At 53.2% G+C, this 7,230-nt stretch overlaps 1 long non-coding RNA gene across 1 annotated transcript in view; it reads right to left on the bottom strand.

Annotated features, from left to right (window-relative positions):
- Positions 1 to 3,659, bottom strand: part of LOC108166687 (uncharacterized) — a 4,272-nt gene extending 613 nt beyond the window's left edge. The window contains exons 1-3 of the long non-coding RNA XR_001777053.2: positions 2,147 to 3,659; positions 976 to 1,133; positions 1 to 881 (exon numbers count right to left, since the gene is read on the bottom strand). The exon at positions 1 to 881 is cut by the window's left edge and continues 613 nt beyond it. This is a non-coding gene — a long non-coding RNA (uncharacterized LOC108166687). The remainder of the gene's footprint in view (positions 882 to 975; positions 1,134 to 2,146) is intronic.
- Between the last annotated feature and the right edge of the window lie 3,571 nt (positions 3,660 to 7,230).

Raw genomic sequence — 7,230 nt, 5'->3', positions numbered from 1 at the left:
TTTTATTCAAAGATATTATTTGTTTTGGATCAATTGGGGCAAAACTGAAAATATACGACAGTTTTTAAATGTGTGACTTAAGAAATCATATTTCTGTTTTTGTTCTTAAGAATTTCATGAAAGACTGAAAAAAACTCTATAATTACCAAACTAGAGGATTTTTCTCTCTGACTTCAACTTCCCAGTTACAATCAATATTTTTGCACCAAAGTACTTCCATACAGGAGCAGCTGATAGTGTGAGGAGAAGGAGAGAGAAAGTACAGGACGGAAAACCTGCAAAGGAAAAAGATTTCCTGGAATTTAAAATACAGGAATAAATCTTAACAAGTCAAAACTTTACCAGGAAGAAATGTTTTAAAATAATAATTCCTGTGTTAATTTTTTACACCATTTCTGATTTGCTAGAGCCAAACTCTAAATAAGAGACAGAATATGAAAAATAGCGATGAATCAATAAGACACTGCAGTCAAATGCTGCCCTCTATGGGTCAGCAGCGTAACTACATGTTACCAGACAGCTTCATGTGGACCTGACTACTTCCTGGTTTGGATGGTTTTCCTCTCTAAACGCTCGGGGTTTTTCCAGGAAGTAAAACTGTTTGGCTGTCATCCTCGTCTCTGAACTCTGAATGTTTGAATCTCTGCTGCCGGGACACCAGCGGCTGATCCTGAGCAGCAGATCCAGACCTGAGCAGGCAGTGGCTCCCGCCGTGTCTCACCGGATTCCCATGCGATCCGCGCTCTGCTTCGTGATGATGCATGAACTGATGTTTCTGTGCGAGACGCTCTGAGGAGCGACGGGACTCAATGAAGCACAAAATGATTCCTACAAACTTTTCCCTCCCGGCTGCAGCGATCATAAATCAGCCGACTGAAGCTCTGCAGGGGGAAGGAAATAAATGTGTTGCTTTGTTATCCGTCAGATCTGCCATTTATCATCATGTTGCTGCTGCTGAGATGAGCCGAGCGCTACCTGGACTCCTGCGTCGGGCCTGAATCCATCACAGCGACTCAGAGATGAGTTACTGCAGCGACAGATCTGCTCACACCATCAGCTGCTTCATCCCAGCGAGGAGCAGCAGCGGCAGAACATCCAGATGTTCCTGAGGTGAAACCAGAAGGAGCGCCGGCCTGCGGGAAGAGATCAGATCCACATGAAGGAGCCGGACGGAGAACAAATGAAACTTTTAACAGCGAAACGTTAGGAGAGAAAAGAACCAGACGAACGAATCAGATCATCACAGAAATGAAGCCGATGAGCAGAGAGGACACACTGCAAAACCAAAGTATTAGTTTCAAGTCAAAATATCTCAACACAGTGGAGAAAATGTCTCATTATAAGTGAAATAATGAAACTAGAAGCTTTTTCATTAACATTAAGGAATTATTGACTTCAAATAAGCTCATATTTCTTCCTGCCAAGTTATCCAAGTTAGTTTTCTCTTATTTCAGCTGTATTCAGATATTTGTGCCTGAGACCAGACCAGTAATACTTATTAATATTTTAGTTTTTGCAGTGTGAAGGAAGAGACGACACACAGAAACACCTGAAACCAAATCTAAGCAATCATGTAACTGAATAAATAAAAGGAACCAAACACAAACATGTCAACCGATAAACAGAAAACATCTAATAAAACATAAAAAATCCAGCAAACTTCCCTTTACACCATGTTACTTTAATACTTTAGTTTATCGTCCAATAAACCACAGAAACGTGAAGATAGAGCAGCGAAAAGCATCTAGTTTGTCTCTAATAGAATCCTCCTGCAGACGTTGTTTTTCTCTCAGGCCTTCGATAAATTATTAAAGTTATTTCTTCTTTTTCTGGTGTTTTGAGTCGGAACCGTTCAGAAATGTGAAATTAAAACCTGAGTGAAGAGCAGCGCGGACCTCCTGAACCAAAACGCTTAAACAATGAAACACTTTCTTTCTTCAGCGGCTTTAGATTCACAAACACAAAGTGTTTCACATCCTTTATGAACGAGACAGAAGCTCAGAGTCTCTTTGTCCACAATTTAGGTTTTTAAAAGTCTACAGATCTTCATCAAACTGTTAGCCTGCATTATTCCACTCCGTTTAAATCTCCCTCCCCAGACACTCCGGGTTTTCTCCCATTCACTTGGATTGTCTACTGAACCAACCAGTGAGCAGGAGACGTCGTGACCGATGATCTGCGGCGTTTTCGGATCGTCCGTCTGCAGGTTTGGTGGCGGCAGCAGAGGAAGTGAAGGAAACGAAGAGTCGCCTCGTCTGGATCAGATCTTCTGTCTGATCTCCTGAGGTTCAGACAACGTACAGATACCTCAGTACGCTTGAAAAAGACAAACTGTAACTTTTAGTAAGATGTAGGTTTGTTTGAAAGGAAAAGCAGTTGTTCTACTGGTGGAGGATTTCAGAACATTTTCATTTATCTGCTGATGGAACTAAAACTTTTTCATCCACATTAAGGAATTATTTACTTTAAACAAGCCTCTACATTTTGCTAAAAAGTTGCTTTTAAGTTAGTTTGTCTTATTTCAGGACTATTAAACTATTTTCAGGGCTGCACAGTGGTGCAGTTGGTAGAGCTGCTGCCTTGCAGCAAGAAGGTTCTGGGTTCGATTCCCGGTCTTCCTGCATGGAGTCTCCATGTTCTCCCTGTGCATGGTGGGTTTTCTCCAGGTACTCCGGTTTCCTCCCACAGTCCACAAACATGACTGTCAGGTTAATTGGCCTCTCCAAATTGACCCTAGGTGTGAGAGTGTGTGCATGGTTGTGTGTCTCTGTGTTGCCCTGCAACAGACTGGCGACCTGTCCAGGTGACCTGTCCAGGTGACCCGTCCAGGTGACCCCGCCTCTCGCCCGGTACGTTAGCTGGAGAGGCAGCAGCAGCTCCTGACCCACTGAGGGACCAGGTGTAAGAAAATGGATGGATAAACTATTTGCACTAGAAACTAAACCAAAGTTGCTTGGAAATATTTTGCATTTTTGCAGTGAATTTCCAGATGTTGTCACAGCGTTGATCTGGTTCCTTTCATAAACAAACGTTAGCAGCTGGGTGAAACGTCAACAGCCTCCAGGACGGCGGATGAAGAGCAGGACATCGTCTCTCTGTCCTTTTCTGGAACAAAACTGACGTCTTTGCGTCTGTCAAGCTCTTCGCCGGTGGAAACAGGACGGCAGCGTCTCCGTCTCTTCCCCAGAGGCTCCAGGTGTCTGAAGGTCCGGTTGTCTGGTCAGCTGCGCCGTGGAGAGCAGACGTGTGGAGACGCCTGGACGTCCTGCCGCGGCTGCAGGACGTCCAGCAGTTCGTGTTTCTCCCCTGAACTTCAGCTTCAATCAGCAGGTGCTTTGCTTTTGTTGCCAATCTGTCTTATTTGCCGCTCAGCCACTTGCGGCTCGTCCTCTGAACTCAGCCGGCCTGCTGGGCATTAATACTGGATGAAGTGGCAGCATAAAGACCTGAGCTCCTCTGACTGGAGGCTCCTGATGTTTCGCTCTCTGCAGGAATATTAATCACTGTCACAGCGTCACGAGGATTATAATGATTCACATAAAGCAGCTTCTGGTGGGACCTGCAGAAGACGAGCAGCTCAAGCTGAAGGGGACATTTACTTTGAAAAACCAGTTAAAACCTCCTCCTTCCTGTTCCTCCCTTCAGCTCTGGATCCCAGGTGTCCAGGTGATCTGGACCCAGAACCTGCCTGTGTCCGGCTCCGGCCACCAGAACCCGGCCAAGGCTTTATTAAAACGTCTTTATCATGATGGAGGCTGATCGAGGCTGATGGAGGCCGGTGGAGTCTGATGGAGGCCGGTGGAGTCTGGTGGAGGCTGGTGGAGTCTGATGGAGGCCGGTGGAGGCTGGTGGAGTCTGATGGAGGCTGGTGGAGGCTGGTGGAGGCCGATGGAGGCTGGTGGAGGCTGATGGAGTCTGATGGAGGCCGATGGAGGCTGGTGGAGGCTGGTGGAGTCTGGTGGAGTCTGATGGAGGCCGGTGGAGTCTGATGGAGTCTGGTGGAGTCTGATGGAGTCTGATGGAGGCCGGTGGAGTCTGGTGGAGGCCGGTGGAGTCTGATGGAGTCTGATGGAGGCTGGTGGAGTCTGATGGAGTCTGATGGAGGCTGGTGGAGTCTGGTGGAGGCTGGTGGAGTCTGATGGAGTCTGATGGAGGCTGGTGGAGTCTGATGGAGGCCGGTGGAGTCTGGTGGAGGCTGGTGGAGTCTGATGGAGGCCGGTGGAGTCTGGTGGAGGCTGGTGGAGGCTGGTGGAGTCTGGTGGAGTCTGATGGAGGCTGGTGGAGTCTGGTGGAGGCTGGTGGAGGCTGGTGGAGGCTGGTGGAGTCTGATGGAGTCTGATGGAGGCTGGTGGAGTCTGATGGAGTCTGATGGAGGCCGGTGGAGTCTGGTGGAGGCCGGTGGAGTCTGATGGAGGCTGGTGGAGTCTGATGGAGTCTGATGGAGGCTGGTGGAGTCTGATGGAGGCCGGTGGAGTCTGGTGGAGGCCGGTGGAGTCTGATGGAGGCTGGTGGAGTCTGGTGGAGGCTGGTGGAGTCTGGTGGAGGCTGGTGGAGGCTGGTGGAGGCTGGTGGAGGCTGGTGGAGGCTGGTGGAGGCTGGTGGAGGCTGGTGGAGTCTGGTGGAGGCTGGTGGAGTCTGATGGAGGCTGGTGGAGGCTGGTGGAGGCCGGTGGAGTCTGATGGAGGCCGGTGGAGTCTGGTGGAGGCTGGTGGAGGCTGGTGGAGGCCGGTGGAGTCTGATGGAGGCTGGTGGAGTCTGGTGGAGGCTGGTGGAGGCTGGTGGAGGCCGGTGGAGTCTGATGGAGGCCGGTGGAGTCTGGTGGAGGCTGGTGGAGGCTGGTGGAGGCTGGTGGAGGCTGGTGGAGGCTGGTGGAGGCTGGTGGAGGCTGGTGGAGGCTGGTGGAGGCTGGTGGAGGCTGGTGGAGGCTGGTGGAGGCTGGTGGAGTCTGGTGGAGGCTGGTGGAGTCTGGTGGAGGCTGGTGGAGTCTGGTGGAGGCTGGTGGAGGCTGGTGGAGGCTGGTGGAGTCTGGTGGAGGCTGGTGGAGGCCGGTGGAGGCTGATGGAGTCTGATGGAGGCTGGTGGAGGCCGGTGGAGTCTGATGGAGGCCGGTGGAGTCTGGTGGAGGCCGGTGGAGGCTGGTGGAGTCTGGTGGAGGCCGGTGGAGTCTGGTGGAGGCTGGTGGAGGCTGGTGGAGTCTGGTGGAGTCTGGTGGAGGCTGGTGGAGTCTGGTGGAGGCTGGTGGAGTCTGGTGGAGGCTGGTGGAGGCTGGTGGAGGCTGGTGGAGGCTGGTGGAGGCTGGTGGAGTCTGATGGAGGCTGGTGGAGTCTGGTGGAGGCTGGTGGAGTCTGGTGGAGGCTGGTGGAGGCTGGTGGAGTCTGATGGAGTCTGATGGAGGCTGGTGGAGTCTGGTGGAGGCCGGTGGAGTCTGGTGGAGTCTGATGGAGGCTGGTGGAGGCTGGTGGAGTCTGATGGAGGCCGGTGGAGTCTGGTGGAGGCTGGTGGAGGCTGGTGGAGTCTGATGGAGGCCGGTGGAGTCTGGTGGAGGCTGGTGGAGGCTGGTGGAGGCTGGTGGAGTCTGATGGAGGCCGGTGGAGTCTGGTGGAGGCTGGTGGAGGCCGGTGGAGGCTGGTGGAGGCTGATGGAGGCTGGTGGAGGCTGGTGGAGGCCGATGGAGGCTGGTGGAGGCTGATGGAGTCTGATGGAGGCTGGTGGAGGCTGGTGGAGGCTGGTGGAGTCTGATGGAGGCTGGTGGAGGCCGGTGGAGGCTGGTGGAGGCTGGTGGAGGCTGGTGGAGGCCGATGGAGGCTGGTGGAGGCTGGTGGAGTCTGGTGGAGTCTGGTGGAGTCTGATGGAGGCCGGTGGAGTCTGATGGAGTCTGGTGGAGTCTGATGGAGTCTGATGGAGGCCGGTGGAGTCTGGTGGAGGCCGGTGGAGTCTGATGGAGTCTGATGGAGGCTGGTGGAGTCTGATGGAGGCCGGTGGAGGCTGGTGGAGGCTGGTGGAGTCTGATGGAGGCTGGTGGAGTCTGGTGGAGGCTGGTGGAGTCTGATGGAGTCTGATGGAGGCTGGTGGAGTCTGATGGAGGCCGGTGGAGTCTGATGGAGTCTGATGGAGGCTGGTGGAGTCTGATGGAGGCCGGTGGAGTCTGGTGGAGGCTGGTGGAGTCTGATGGAGGCCGGTGGAGTCTGGTGGAGGCTGGTGGAGTCTGATGGAGTCTGATGGAGGCCGGTGGAGTCTGGTGGAGGCTGGTGGAGTCTGGTGGAGTCTGATGGAGGCCGGTGGAGTCTGGTGGAGTCTGATGGAGGCTGGTGGAGGCTGGTGGAGGCTGATGGAGTCTGATGGAGTCTGATGGAGGCTGGTGGAGGCCGGTGGAGTCTGGTGGAGTCTGATGGAGGCTGGTGGAGGCTGGTGGAGGCTGGTGGAGTCTGATGGAGTCTGATGGAGGCCGGTGGAGTCTGGTGGAGGCTGGTGGAGTCTGGTGGAGGCCGATGGAGGCTGGTGGAGTCTGATGGAGTCTGATGGAGGCTGGTGGAGGCTGGTGGAGGCTGATGGAGTCTGATGGAGTCTGATGGAGGCTGGTGGAGGCCGGTGGAGTCTGATGGAGGCTGGTGGAGGCAGGAAGCCCTGGGCCGACTGACGGAGTTTCCTGCTGACCATCAGGAAACGGAGGCTGAAGACATCCGTCTGTCAGACGCGTCAGAAACATCTCTGGGTTCTGACTGAAACTCCAGGAACCAGAGATCTAGAGGTAGACGCTTCTCAGCCTGCAGCAAATGAAGCTGCAGGCTGAGCTTCGTTAGCTCACCCTGTCACGTCGTTAGCCTGCATTATTCCATTCAGTTTAAATCTCCCTTCCCAGACACTCTGGGTTTTCTCCCATTCACTTGGATTTTCTACCGCGGTGGAGGAAAGATGGCCGCCATCATCAGCTGCTGGTTTTTATGTTTCTTCAGACACTTTTTACCTGATTTTCATGAAGCCATCTGCTGCAAAGGTACAAAGGAGAAACGGAGTCAGAGAGAGGAGGAGTCAGAGAGAGGAGGAGTCAGAGAGAGGAGGAGTCAGGTGACTGTTTCTGTGCTCAGGTGAGCAGGGCGGCCATGTCTGACCTGCAGGTTTGGATGTACGGACGTACAGACAGACAGACAGACTCCAGATGAGACTGATTTTCTCGGCTGTTCGTCTGAAGGAAGAGTTTTCCCTCTGAGGCCGTTCGTCACGTCGCAGGCG

This window comes from Poecilia reticulata, chromosome 11, assembly GCF_904066995.2.
Source record: "Poecilia reticulata chromosome 11, P_reticulata-male-v2, whole genome shotgun sequence".
Lineage (NCBI taxonomy): Eukaryota > Metazoa > Chordata > Actinopteri > Cyprinodontiformes > Poeciliidae > Poecilia > Poecilia reticulata.
The sequence above is the reverse complement of the archived record's forward strand: the minus strand, read 5'-3'. Positions and strand labels throughout refer to the sequence as shown.